Source organism: Mastomys coucha, unplaced genomic scaffold (assembly GCF_008632895.1).
Source record: "Mastomys coucha isolate ucsf_1 unplaced genomic scaffold, UCSF_Mcou_1 pScaffold20, whole genome shotgun sequence".
Taxonomy (NCBI): domain Eukaryota; kingdom Metazoa; phylum Chordata; class Mammalia; order Rodentia; family Muridae; genus Mastomys; species Mastomys coucha.
Window position 1 is genome coordinate 56,540,573 of NW_022196903.1, and position 15,431 is coordinate 56,556,003.

At 34.2% G+C, this 15,431-nt stretch overlaps 1 protein-coding gene across 6 annotated transcripts in view; it reads left to right on the forward strand.

Annotated features, from left to right (window-relative positions):
- Positions 1–15,431, forward strand: part of Ccser1 (coiled-coil serine rich protein 1) — a 1,196,027-nt gene that overhangs the window by 1,053,076 nt on the left and 127,520 nt on the right. The gene's annotated exons all lie outside the window — the stretch shown is intronic.

A 15,431-nucleotide genomic window follows, 5' to 3' on the forward strand; every position in this document is an offset into this window, starting at 1 on the left:
AGTTATGTATAAAATTCTGTAATCTATATTCAAGAAAATATGTAGTCCCAAGTTCCTTTACAAAATATATCTGTAATGGCAAATACAGAGTGAATGGATTTCATTCCTGGAGTGTTTGCTTTGCCTATTCACTAGCTAAAATACAGACTCCTGCTTATTCAAATGTGATTCAATCCTCTCTTGCAATAAATTTCCATGCTATCTTTATGAGTGTTCAAAAATGAAAGAACAATTGCTTAAATCTATTGTACAGATACAAATAATCCACTGAGTTTGTGTGTGTGTCTTTGTGTGTGTGTGTACATTCATATGATTTTAGCAACACTCTGGGTTAAAGATCTTGCATCTTCACTTTTAAATAGTTCAATGATAAATGCTTAATACCAAATGATGAGGATATTGGGGTCAAATATTCAAGCTGAGAGAACATAAGCTCACTTTCTTCTAACCTAAACTGTGATTGTCCCAGTGCCCCATAGCAGACAACCAGATGACTACCAATGTGCAGTACTGGTAATAAAGATTTAAAAGCTTTCATGAAAATTTTTAGTGGCTTCCGAGATTTTAGGAGAAGAATGATACTTAAAGGAGAGGAAAGTGTGCTGTAAAACTGCTGCTCAGTCTTTACACAAGTGAAGTGTCTACATAAGGGTGAACCATCCAGACCCATAAGGGTGAACCATCCAGACCCATAAGGGTGAACCATCCAGACCCATAAGGGTGAACCATCCAGACCCATACCAAACAACATGAGATCATATTTTTTTCTTCTTTTCTTTTTTTTTTATTTATTTTTTTATTTTGGTTTTTTGAGACAGGGTTTCTCTGTGTAGCACTGGCTGTCCTGGAACTCACTCTGTAGACCAGGCTGGCCTCGAACTCAGAAATCAGCCTGCTTGTGCCTCCGAAGTGCTGGGATTGAAGGCATGTGCCACCACTGCTGGGTGAGATCAGATGCTCAAGCTCATGAACTAGGAAAGATGAATTCCATTCGCAGTTGTCTTGAAAGAATGTTGACAGAGCCACTAAGAAAGCCAACTTACATTCCCTAGAATCATATTGGCTTCTGTTACACATGGACATTGATGATTTTATTTCCCATTCAATCTGATGTAAGAGGGAACCCCAGTATTAAAAGATATTATTTTGTATTATGTTATTTACATGACTGTTGCTCAGTTACTTACTTTTTTCATGTTCCTGTATAATATGTTAAGATTTTATTCCATTGACTCCTTAGAAATTGCTAGGTTTCCTGTTAGAAAATGATGGGCACACAGACAGCAGAGGCTAGTCAGCTTGTGAGTGCCTTTAAATAACTGGGAAGGATGTTTGCCCGGGATTACAATTTACTTTCTGCCCTGTCAAACTCTGGCTTTACAGCTTGTGGGTTTCCATCCTTCTGTTATGTGAGTCAACCTTCTTTAAAGAGAAGTATAGGATTATATTCCTTAGCACTATAGTATGAAAAGCTTCCAAGACACAAACACAAGCATGCATGCACCCACCCACCCCACCCCCAAAAAACACACACACATGCAAACACCACAAAAGATTTAAAGTGCTCTTGGCTAGGATTAATTTTTACGTGAGCAAAGGTAATTCAAGAGTCTAAAATGTCTCACTAGAATCTACAAAGATTCTAGATTATTTTCTGTGAAGATTAACCTACATTAATAAACACCTTGATCCTCTTATATATGGATCCATGACTGGTTCCAATTTTAATGTCATATTGCATGATATTTACAATTCCTATTTTTAAGTGAAACATAACTATGTTTTGATGAATTTTTTCATAATTAGACAATCTCCTGAATAACCAATGGTGTTCTATTGTTTTATTTTATCAGGATCATGGTGCTCTTATTGACATAGTTTGACATGCCAGGTTACCAACACCTTGGTGCTCTTATGAACATAGTATGACATGTTCTATATGTTATTAGTACCTAGCTACTTTTATGAACATAGTCTGACATGCATGTGCTGTGTTTTAACAAGATCATAATGTTCTGAAGGATATAGTCTAACATGTATGTGTTGTATTTTTATCAGCACCATGTATCAGCCATACTGCTCTTATGAAGGTAGTGTGCTAAGTTGCTCCTGTTGTGGGTTTGAGGGTTTTAAATAAGCTTAAAATTGACAGAGACTGGTTAACATCAGAGCTGAGGTTCTTGACTGCTTCTTTTAGTGCCACTCTCTTAGTTATGGCCTTACTACTGTGAACAGACGCCATGACCAAAGCAACTCTTATAAACACAGTTAATTGGAGCTGGCTTACTGGTTCAAAGGTTCAGTCTGTTATCATCAAGGCTGGAGCATGGTAGCAATTAGGCAAGCTTGGCTCTGGAGGAGACAAAAGTTCTACATTTTGATCCAAAGGCAGGAGAAGACTGGCTCCCATGTGGCTAGGAAAAGGGTCTCACAGTGACACACTTCCTCCAACAAGGCCACAGCTACTTCAACATTGTCACACCTCCAAATAGTGCCACTCCCTGTGGCAAGCATAATCAAAACACCTTAGTCCCACACTGTTATGTCACAACCTATGTATGAATAGCCTTGACATCAGGAAATCTTGATAAATATTAACCATGGGGGTGTCATCTCTACACATTATATTACCTGAGAACAGTTCTGTTCTATTTATCTATCATCACAAGTTAAATCACATGATGGTTTATGAGAGCCATTAATAGAAAGGGCAGAGGGATGGATTAATGATGGGGACCTTCTGTGTAGTTTTATTTCTTTCAGAGACAATTTGTGATCTATGCCTTCCCAGTGAAGTTGTCACCACGTGCTACAAATTTTCTCTCTTTAGTATTAGTTTAGTTTTGTGTGTTCTCCCAATACCCAATATTTTACAGTGTTAGATGAAACATAATTTGTTTCTTTCTTTGTTTCTTTCTTTCTTTGTTTGTTTCTTTCTTTCTTTCTTTCTTTCTTTCTTTCTTTCTTTCTTTCTTTCTTTCTTTCTTTCTACTATCTACAGACAGGCTAAATAGAACTCTCTGAGAGAAACAAACATACAGTTTGCTAGCTGTTTATCTTAAATATTTACCTGGTAGGAAAAGAAAGATGTAAACATCACTTCTTATTATTGAAATTTTTGGGTGGGGCATAAAAGCATACAGTATGGTTACCAATTAAATAAATAATCATGACAGTCTCAACTTTATAAACTACTAGCTCTGTGCACTTCAGCAATTTAAAAGTTTGCTTTTCAGTTTGTTTTGTGAAATTATGATCAAAATATGCTCTTCCAAGGCTTGCTCCTTACATTTCATTAAAAGTATTTGAAGAACTTTGCCCAGTGCCTACCACACAACACTGAGAAAGCCAGATTGACATTTAATATTGTCATTAGGACTTTCTGAGCAATTGATAAGGTGTGCAAACATCCCTCTAATATCTACCTATATTCTCATCAGCTTAAGAAGGCGTGAAAACATCCCATCAATGTCTACCTATGTTCTCATCAGTTTCAGAGGCTTTATGAATCACTTTCAAAGCACCTGTATTCTAGGAAGATGGTATTGCTTCAGATGAGATCTCCAACCCATTTTAAAATAATATGATTGGTAATTTAATACTGAAGAACACATTTGCTTAGGCATTGTGCTTTTTTCTTATTATAGCTTTTTAAAAGTAGTAGTGTATACACCTTATGTTGTTCTCTCACTGTGTGCATGCGTTTAGAATAATGGACAACAAATACTCAGATGTGTTACTTTTCATGATTAAAATGATTTTCTTTAATAACCTCATAAAAATATAGTAAACACATACACACAGGTATACATATGTCAAACTAACAAGGGATGCCATTAAGCTATCTAGTACTACTTGCCTAACAAGAACAGAGCCCTAGTTTTGATCTTACCATATGGAAAGTAAAGTAAAATTTACATACAGTAAAATTAAATGAGGATTTTAAATAAACAATGAGAGATATATGGTCTTTGATTTAACACAAGTTTTTTTTTTTAATTTCTTCCTACACAGTACTAAAATTTAGATTGGCATTTTATCTAAAACTTCTGAAATAATCTGTATTTATACTCTAGAATATAAAGTGGAAAATAACAGAATTATAGTTTACCTAATACCCAGTATGTATATGGATATACCTAAAGAATATTTTAATCTTAGGACAAATGATTTTTATAAATCTTTTGCTGAAATTATTTCTTTGTACTCATAAACAATATTGCATGGAATAATTATTTCAGCCCCTTGTAAGGACAAGGGCAAATACAGGCTACAGAGTTACATCTGATACCAGATACCATGGATATTCTACCATGTGTCCTCTTGGGGAATACTGCAGTTTATGAACATACTCTTCATTTGATGCATTCACACAACATCCTGCTTTGAATCTTCCTTTGGCATAAACATACACACTTACAAACACAGATACATATAACTGACACATACATATACTAACCAAAAACAAACACACTCATATGCTCACATGTGTACATTTATATACTTATTCACACAGGCACACCCATGGAAAGAGAAAAAAAATTTGTTTTGTGTGTTTGTATGTATTTTTAAAAAAGAAAAGAGAAAGAGCCTGCAGTTGGTTCCTTACGGAAGTGGGAGGATATAAAAATTAGGAAAGGAGAAAGCATGATTAGATTATATTGTAAGAAAATGATTTTTTCACTAAATGTTTTCAATAAAATATATCCAGAACCAATTATAGTGTTGTGAAATAGTTTTGTAAAAGTCAATTCTCCATTTGTTTTCCTCTTTTTAAAATTTATTATTTTAGCCTACATATTCTTGGTTATTTTATGCAAATATATTTTATTAAAGGAATTAACATTACTATTAAAATCCAATTTACATGAGAATCTGAAAAGATAGTGAAAAATAATAGTGAAGTAAACACAAATAAAAGAATTAACACTTTCATAAGATACTTTATAATGGAAGCTAAGAACCTAATCAAAATAAATAATGTAATATATTTTAGTATTGGGTCAAGGAGATTTTACTAAAAATGAGGATTAGCTCAGCATTATTAGAATATCTTCTTATGAAAATTTCATAAGCATTAATCCATTTAAATGAAAAATAGTAGGCATATGTATCTTATTAAGCTAGATACATACATAAATAGTAATAGAAGTTCAAATAAATTTATATAAAAAGAAAAATATATCTGTATGTATGTAAAACATATCAATTTTCATAACCCTCTGACACATATATTGTCGGTATTTGGCAGGCAACTGCCAAACTACTTCAAACATTATTCTAGAAATTTCTGTTTACACTTCAGAGACTTCCTGTTAATAACACGATCATCCTCGCACTTGGCTCAGATTTTTAGGCCATAAAATGGAGAATTAGGATACTTAGACTAGATACGATTATTTATAAGATATTTTAAGCTGCCTCCCTTTTTTGTTACACTTTCTTTGGTTTATATTCTTGAGAAATTTTAACATGTTTCCTTTCATAATGGCCCCTGCATTCCTCGGTTTCATAATTATTCTGCTATGAGTGACTGAATGAAGTGCTATAAACAAATGAAACCTTCAAAACTTAAATTTTTATGACAACTTCAAAAATTTGCTGGGAAAAGATTTTATTTATTTATTTTTTAAAATATTTTACAGTTTAAAAAAGAAAATATTAGTATAAATTAACTAGTGTATATAACCAGGATGCAGTTCTCATTTTAAATTTTTACTTCTTAAATTTTTTTCAAACATGATTACTGTATGAAACTGCATTTGCTTTTCCACCTTTCTTTCCCATCTCCCAAATCTTTCAGTGTCTCCTACCCTGTACTTCTGTACTAATTCCATGACTTCTTTTCTATATTATTGTTATTCATAAATACATGTAAAGTGATTACTTCATTATGAAGTCCTTATTTTTGACAACCAAATAGTTAAGATTTCATGGGTGCAACATCCCTGTCAAGTCTAGAAGATATTGCAACAGTATCCTGCTCTTCTGACTCTTTTAAACTTTGTTGTTCTCTTCTGTGATGCCACTTGTATACTTAAGTATAGGCTTTGTATTGAGATGTACATATTGGGGCTGGGTATGACGTGACCAATTGTTCTTTGCATCTAGACAGTTTATACATGTTTGTAGTAGTTTCAGCTCTCAATATAACTAAATATTTGATGAGGGATTGAGGGTACAGTTACGTGTGGTTATATGTAAGTTTTTAGAATATGTTTTCACATTATAAATGTAGTTCGAATGTATTTCCTATGCAGAGTAATAGATATAGGAATAAGTTTATATAATGTATGTGGATGTACAGTTTTCCAAGGCATCACTTCTTGAAATGTTGTCTTTCCTTCATGTGTTATTTTGGCATCTTTTAATGTAAGATGACTGAAATTATGTTTAATAATGTTTGTGTCTTCTTTTTTGTCCACCGGCCACAGTACTTTTTGCTATTACCACAATGTTCTTGTTACTATCGCTCTGTAAGATAGCTTAAAAATATGAAATGGTGGCTCTTCCAGTAGTTTATTTTTCTAAATATTGCTTTGGTGTCCATGCTGCTTCTATATAAATTTAGAATTTTCTTTTCTACTTCTATGAAGAGTATCATGAAGATTTTGATTGATCACGGTTATATATAAATTATATTTGGTAGGTGATCATTTTCACAATATTAGTTCTACCACTTCAAGGCCATAGGGAATATTTCCATTTTCTGGTGTGCTCTGTAAATGGCTTCTGTAAATACTTGAGCTCTTCTTTTTAAAGGTCATTCACCTCCTTGGAGAGATTTGTTCTTATATATTTAATTCACATGATAAGAGTATGAATGTGAGTATTTTCATAATATCTTTCTCAGTGTGCCCAAGTGGTGGATAGAAAGTCTACTGATTTTACCAGGTATTTTATATCCTGCCACTTTGTCAATAGTATACATAACTTCTGGGATTTTTCACATCTTTTATGTATAATAATATGTTTGTAAATATCAATAATTTGATTCATTAAAAAATGAATCTTTTATTGCTTTTAAATATTGAAAAGTAGCAGTGTTTCTGATGGTTTCCCCTTCATATGTGTCATGTGGATTTTTTCCTTGCTCCTTTCTAACTCTTGTTTTGGACTGAATATTTTGTCTGGATAGAATATGCCATGAGTATATTCTTGTCCCATCTATTTGCTGTTACTATCTAATGTATGATTGGGTATTTCTTTCTTAGTTTGTAGGAGCTTTCTTTATGATGCAATTGAAGTTCTGGTCTGTGCTAATGACCAGGGATCTTCTCTTTCTAGTGTACCTATGACTTCTAAGTATGTTCTCTTTATCATCTCCCAAAGTTCTTGCATATTCTCTTTGTATGTTTTTGTTTGTACATTTTCATTTTCTTATGTTGACAGTACCAGTTTCTCTACTTTTAGTTCCAAGCTCTGCTTTTCTGTCTTCTGCATGACTGGTTGTTCTGAAATTGGTTTTTCCTGCTTTCTCTCGTCTAGTCTTTAAATTTTTCACTTTTATCTTTGTTTTAGCTAGAGTTTTCATTAGTAATTCTTTTATATACAGGATTATCTTTAGAATCTCATTCACCTATTTATTTGTGCTTCTTAGACTTTAGTTGGGAGTTTACTTTACTCCTTTTTAAGTTTATTGAGGTGTTTGTGTTCTCTTTAAATTTCTTAAATTCTTAGATTTTAATTATAATTCTGTGGGGAGTGGTGTGTGTGTGGGCATGTCCAGAATTTAATCTATGGAGAACATTTCTATAGGATTCAACAATATGTGGAATGGGCATATTTCTTTGCTTTTTCATATTGGTGATATTTTTGTTATGGGAACTATGAATATTTGGTTCTGGTTTGTTTTAGGCAAATATGTTTGATTTCAGGTCAGGTAAGGCAGGAGTGAACAAGACAGGATAGTCCTTTAAATAATTGGTCTTGTTTATGCCTACAAGAGTCTCCAGCTCACTGGTGACCTGTGTTGTATTAGGATATTTAGGATCTTTTAGGATTTCTTGGGAATATTCTTTTTTTATTGTTATTTTATTTATTTGCATTTCAAATGTAAATACACTGCCCTGGCATTTCCCTACACTGGGACATGGTACCTTCTCAGAACTAAGGGCCTCTCCTCCCATTGATGTCCAACAAGGCCATCCTCTACTACATATGTGGCTGAAGCCATGGGACTCTCTCTGTGTACTTTTTGGTTGGTGGTTTAGTTCCTGGGAGCTCATGGGGGGGTGGTTGATATTGTTGTTCTTCCTATGGGGTTGCAAACCCCTTCAGCTCCTTCTGTCCTTTCTCTAACTACTCCATTGGGGACCTCATGCTCAGTCCAATGGTTGGCTACAAGCATCTGCCTCTGTATTTAAGAAGACTTCTAGGTTGAGCCATGGAATAGAAAGGCAGCACAAGGAAGGGAAATAGACATGTGAAAGTATGTGTATATACTATGTGCCAAGGCTATATAGATGAGTATTAATGAACAAAATGGATAAGGGTCTCATTTTCAGACTCAGCAAGAAGAATGTCGATGTGACTTATAGCTGGGTTTGGGCATGGAGCAGATGAGTGGTAAAATGATAGCATTCAGAAATGTGAAAAGATAACAGCTTTTGTGTTAATAACAACTTTTTCATGAGCATTTGTGTTATATAAGGTATTTAGCAATATATATTTAACATGTTCATGCTATTTTACACATAGGCTTATGTGCTTTAAATCTTTCTTTAAATATATTTAGTTTCATATATACATATAAAACTAGTTCAGCAAATGATAAATTCAAAGTCACAAGTAATAGATAGGAGTTGTAATGCAAATTATTGACAACTGATAAGAATTTCATTTATTGCAAAGGAAATATCTGAACTAAATTTGCTATATTATTTGTTTTAAATCTATTTAAGGTCATGTAAATGTATCTAGAATATACAAATCAAAGTTTAATAATCCATAAAATCATTTCAAGCTTTTTAAATGCTGTCCCCTTGGACTGCCTAGTTTCAATTATTTCTGTACATAAAAATTAATTGTGCATGTGTATCTGTTTAGTTCAATTTTAGCCATTATCAAATTACATACTTTCTGAGAAAATCTACTGACTTATAGTGAATCAGCTTTTATTAATGTTACTTAATCAAACTATGCTTGTTATAGAACATGCATAATTTAATTAAATGAAAAATGTTGTTAAAATGGAAAAACACATGACTTGTGAATTTTGTGTTGACTAATTTGGAGGTTTCAATAGAAGTCAGTGACTGAAAGGATGAAAGGCAAATAATAAGGATTCATAAGGATTCTCTGTTCATAGTCTTATATAAAATTCTAGTTGTTTTAAATACAAAAATAAATATCAGAAACAATAAATTGTTTGATACACAAGAAAATGAAATTAAATATAACTTTCTTAAAGACATAATTTGAAAAGTTATATCAAAATTTTTGAAGAGGTATATGTTTAAGTTGATCAACTTTTCATATATTTCCATATGTATTTTACATACACCATGAAACTTACATTTATTTCTTATTCAAATTCAAGTTGTATATTACATAGAACTTAAAAAAACATAGATTCCATATTAGATTTGAATATATCCTATTGAATTGAACAGATATTTTAACATGGTCTTTAATTATATATCATCTTTTAATATAACTCTGTAATTAATATACTGTAAATGATCAGTGTATATATACTCCAAACTGTGACTTTGTTCTTATTGTAGCAGCAGTGCAACAGGCATACCTACTAGATGTTAAAAGGGTAGGTTATTGTGCACAATAATGTAGAATGGCAAAAGATAGCCTGTAAAGCAAGGGTATGTTGTTTAGGCAAACCTGACACAGGTAAAAGAAGATATTCTGGAATATTTGTTTACTAGACTTACTACATTACTATATTAATCCCACATGCCATGTATACTGACTGTAGACATTTTGTTTGTCTCTCTGTTCTGTATTCAGTGAAAGGAATGACCCTCTACTTTGTTTTTCTTTTCTATTTTTTTATTCATTTAAGTTTTATTGCATTATGATGAGAAAAGATACATGATTTCAATTTATTTGAATTTGTTACCATTTAAATACATATCTTAAGCAAATAGAATTACATCAATTCTTGCTTCCCTTTTGTACCCCAACTCCTCCCAGAACCCTTCCTTCAATACCTGCAATACTTTTCTTTTTTTTATTTTGTCATATTCTTTAAAATTTATAAAGCATTGTAACAATAAAAATGAGTATTATAAAGTTTTTTGATATAAAACAATAATCAATTGAACAGCCTTATGTAGATGCTTGTCTACAGCAATACTGAAAATACATGTTTTTTCAATATAAAGTTTAAATAACTCCAAACATATTATCTGTATATTTTAAAATAATAAATCATTACTATTTTTAACTGAACATAACATAAATAAAGACTTTTGTTTGTTTCTTTGTTTTGTTTTTAGTAGAGCTTAAACTCTTGGCTCTTACAGTGGTACAAGTCCAAAATAAGAAAAATTTTTGAGATTGGATTTCATTGTAATAAAGCTGTACTTCAATGACCATCACATCACTAAAGGATTTTACCTCCATAGTAGCTAAGCTGAGAGTTGACAGTTCTGCTGTACCAAGTAATGAATTGTAGGCATGACTTTTGGATACAGATTTTCTGCTATGGTCAAAAGTATTTGATTTGAGTGAGTGACTTCATTCTCAGGCCACAGAGAAGATGTTACATTCATTTAAGAAATGGTGTGTGGTGGTTGAGTCCCTAGGAGATCTGAGGGTACTAGTTAGTTCATGGTAGGACTGATTGTTCTGGCAGCATGTGTATAGTAGAGGATTTCAAAATCAATCATCAATGGGAGGAGAGGTCCTTGGTCCTGTGAAGGTTCTGTGCCCCAGAGTGGGGGAATGCCAGGGTCAATAAGTGGGAGAGGGTGGGGTGGCAAGCATGGGGTGGGGGGAGCCAACAGGAGTTTGTTCTTGTTGTTTTTGTTTGTTTGTTTGTTTGTTCCTGGGAGGGGAAACTAGGAAAAGAAAAATCATATGACTTGTAAAAAAAGAAAATATCTAATAAAAATTAAAAAATAAAGTGAATAAATAAATAAATACATAAATAAATAAAGTGATTAAAAATTTGAGAAAAAAAAAAAGAAATGGTGTGTGTATTAAGATGGTCTAATTATGAAGTCACTTGCCAATTGGTTCAATGAACAATGGTTTTGGTTGGAGGGTGGCACAGACACTAGGTAAGGGTAACAATCTGGCTCATTGGCTGTGATAATTTGGAAAAGCATTTATTTCAGAGATAGAGTAAATTATAAAGTCTTCTTCTTCAAACTTGATACAAGAGTTAACAAAAATCAAGCAAAGCATTCAGTCTCACTTTTTATTGTACTCTTACAAGCTACCTCCCAAGTTAATTGTCTACATTTCTTTTGTCTGTATAAGTATTTTTAAATATGTAAGATGTTCTATAAACCATAGTATAGTGTAAAAACATCAAATAAAAAATCCTACTAATAGAGAGAGGCTGAAGTAGGAGAAGCCTGATTTCAAGACCATTATGTGGTACACAGCAAGACACTGTCACATACAAACAAGCAGAAAATGTACATAGATTGTACAATATTGGATCTATTTCTCCAGTTACCAAATTTGAGAGACCACTAGATGACAGCCAACAGATTTCTAATTCCTCATATTTTTGGATTTCAATCGATTAAGATATGTTGGTAATATTAATTTTCATATTAAGATATTAAAAATGTAATTGTTACATCCTGTTATTTTTGTTGTTAGAGGTGGAATTAGATTTGTGCGGGTTTGTTGAAAGGTTACTTTCCTGCTTCTTCTAGGGTGTAGTTTTGCTCCTTATGTTGGTGTTTTCCCACTATTATCCTTTGTAGGACTGGATTTGTGGAAAGATATTGTGTAAATTTGGTTTTATCATGGAATATCTTGTTTTCTCCATCTATGGTAATTGAGAGTTTTGCTTGGTATAGTAGCCTGGGCTGACATTTGTGTTCTTGTAGAGTTTGCATGACATCTGTCCAGGATCTTCTAGCTTTCATAGTCTCTGGTGAGAAGTCTGGTGTAATTCTGATAGGCCTGCCTTTTTATGTTACTTGAACTTTTTCCCTTACAACTTTTAAATTTTTTTCTTTGTTTAATGCATTTAGTGTTTTGATTATTATGTGACAGAAGGAATTTCTTTTCTGGTCCAGTCTATTTGAAGTGCTGTAGGCTTCTTGTATGCTCATAGGCATGTCTTTCTTTGGGTTAGGGAAGTTTTCTTCCATAATTTTGTTGAAGTATTTTACTAGCCCTTTAAGTTGGGAGTCTTCACTCTCTTCTATACCTATTAGACTTAGGTTTGGTCTCCTCATTGTGTCCTGGATTTCCTGGATGTTATGTGTTAGGAGATTTTTGCTTTTTGCATTTTCTTTGACTATTTTGTCAATATTTTCTATAGTATCTTCTGTGCCTGACATTCTGTCTTCTATGTCTTGTGTTCTGTTCGTGATGTTTACATCTATGACTCCTGATTTCTTTCCTAGGTTTTCTATCTCCAGTGTTGTCTCCCTTTCAGATTTCTTTTTTTAAAATTTTTATTAGATATTTTCTTTATTTACATTTCAAATGATATCTCCTCTGCTGGTTTTCCCCCCAAACAAAAACAAAAACAAACAAACAAACAAAAAAAAACCCTGTTCCCCACCCCCAACCCCCTCTCACCAACCAAACCTCTCCTACTTCCTGGTCCTGACATTCACTATACTGGGGCATAGAACCTTCACAGGACCAAAGGCCTCTCCTCCCATAGATGACCAACCAGGCCATCCTCTGCTATACATATGCTGCTGGAACCATGAATCCCACCATGTGTATTTTTTGGTGGGTGATTTAGTCCCTGGGAGCTCTAATGATAGTAGTTAGTTCACAGTATTGTTCTTCCTAAGGGGCTGCAGACCCTTCAGCTCCTGGGGTCCTTTCTCTATCTCCTTCATTGGGGACCCTCTGCTCAGTCCAATGGATGGTTGTGAGCATCCACTTCTGTATTAGTTGGGCACTGACAGAGCCTCTAAGGAGACAGCTATATCAGGCTTCTGTCAGCCAGCACTTGCTGGCATTCACAATAGTGTCTGGTTTGATGAATGAATATGGGAAGGATCCCCAGGTGGAGCAGTCTCTGGATTGTCCTTTCAGTCTCTGCTCCATAGTTTGTCTCTGCAACTCCTTCAATGGCTATTTTGTTCCCCCATCTAAGAATGAATGAAGTATCCACATTTTGGTCTTCCTTCTTCTTATGTTTCTTGTGGTTTGTGGATTGTATTTTGGGTATTCTGAGCTTCTGGGCTAATATCCACTTATCAGAGAGTGCATGCCATGTGTGTTCTTTTGTGATTGCATTACCTCACTCAGGATGATATTCTCCAGATCCATCCATTTCCCTAAGAATTTCATAAATCCATTATTTTTAATAACTGAGTAGTACTCCATTGTGTAGGTGTACTACATTTTCTGTATCCATTCCTCTGTTGAGGGACATTTGGGTTATTTCCAGCTTCTGGCTATTATAAATAAGGCTGCTAAGAACATAGTGGAACATGTGTTCTTATTACATGTTGGAGCATCTTCTGGGTATATGCCCAGTAGTGGTACAGCTGGGTCCTCAGGTAGTACTATGTCCAATTTCCTGAGGAACCACCAAATTGATTTCCAGAGTGGTATAACAGCTCCCAAACCCACCAGCAATGAAGTAATGTTCCTCTTTCTCGACAACCTCTCCAGCATCTGCTGTCTCCTGAGTTTTTATTCTAGCCATTCTGACTGGTATGAGGTGGAATCTCAGTGTTGTTTTGATTTGCATTTCCCTGATCACTAAGGATGTTGAATATTTCTTTAGGTGTTTCTCAGCTATTAGGTATTCCTCAGTTGAGAATTCTTTTTTTTTTTTTTTTTTTTATTTTAGATATTTTCTTTATTTACATGCAAATTTCTCCTTTCCCAGTTTCCCCTCCAAAAAACAAAAAAACAAACAAAAACAAACCCCTGTTGCCTCCCCCCTCCCCATGCCTGCCACCCCGCCCTCTCCCACTTTCTGGCCCTGAATAGGGTTATTTAATTCTCTGGAGTCTAACTTCTTGAGTTCTTTATTGTTTCTATTTTCATTTTTAGATCCTGAATGGTTTTGTTCAATTCCTTCAACTTGTTTGATTGTATTTTTCTGTAGTTCTTTAAGGGATTTTTGTGTTTCCTCTTTAAGGGCTTCTAGCTGTTTACCTGTGTTCTCCTGCATTTCTTCAAGGGAGATATTTTTTCCTTCTTAAAATCCTGTATCATCACCATGAGAAGTGATTTTAGATCTGAATCTTGCTTTTCTGGTGTGATGGTGTGCCCAGGACTTGCTATGGTGGCAGAATTGTGTTCTGATGATGCCAAGTAACCTTGATTTCTGTTGCTTATTTTCTTATGTTTGCCTTCTGCCATCTGGTTATCTCTAGTGCTACCTGCCCTGACTAAATCTGACTGGAGCCTGTCCTTCCTGTGATCCTGTTTGTGTTAGAACTCCTCAGAGTCAAGTTGTCTCTGTGATCCTGTGATTCTGGGATCCTTTGACCCTGGGTGTTAGAGCACCTGGGAGTGGAGCTTCCTCTGGGTGTTGTGGGACTGGCTGCAAAATTTGTACCTAATGTCTGCTCAGGTCACTTGCCCAGGCAGACTGGAAGGAACCCATGCCACTGTACTGGTGGAGTTCCTGAGTGCCTGGGTCCCTCTGGACAGATGTTGTGTCTTCCTCACCTCTGATTCTCTCTACTTTGTTTTTCATGAGTACCTTATTGCCTAGTTCCAGGGAATCATCTAGCTACCTGAGAGGATAGCCATACTTTAAAGTATTTTAGGTGTTATACAGGGCTTCTATGGGAAGGACTGGAAACTACCATCTTGGATACAACTTTAAAAATGCTTTTCCCAATCCTACTGTTAGAATATGATATTTCTTATTCCTAAGGGTCATTTCTAATGGGTGTGGTCATAGCTATAAGCACTTCCTCATTCATCATCGAATTTAAAGACAGCTAGTCTGCCTATAGAACAAATTGGAAGAGTGGTGTGCCCTCCTTTATGATTTTTTTTCCTCCTCTATGATTTTTTTCTATATATAGCAAAAAAAAATTCCTTCATCAGCCTTTCCGTGTTTTTTACTATATTCCTCTTGCTAATGGCTTATAGCAACATGACAGATTTAATGAATTCAACAATCATGAGACATACAATTTCACTAAATCTGCTGTTAACTACTGAATAATAAGTCTTAACAAACCTGTTTACAATATTATAATGTTGTGAGGATACAGGAATTGTAGTTTTCACACAGGAATTTGGCTTGAGGAGTACAGGGATAAAGGTTATGTATATATATATATATATAT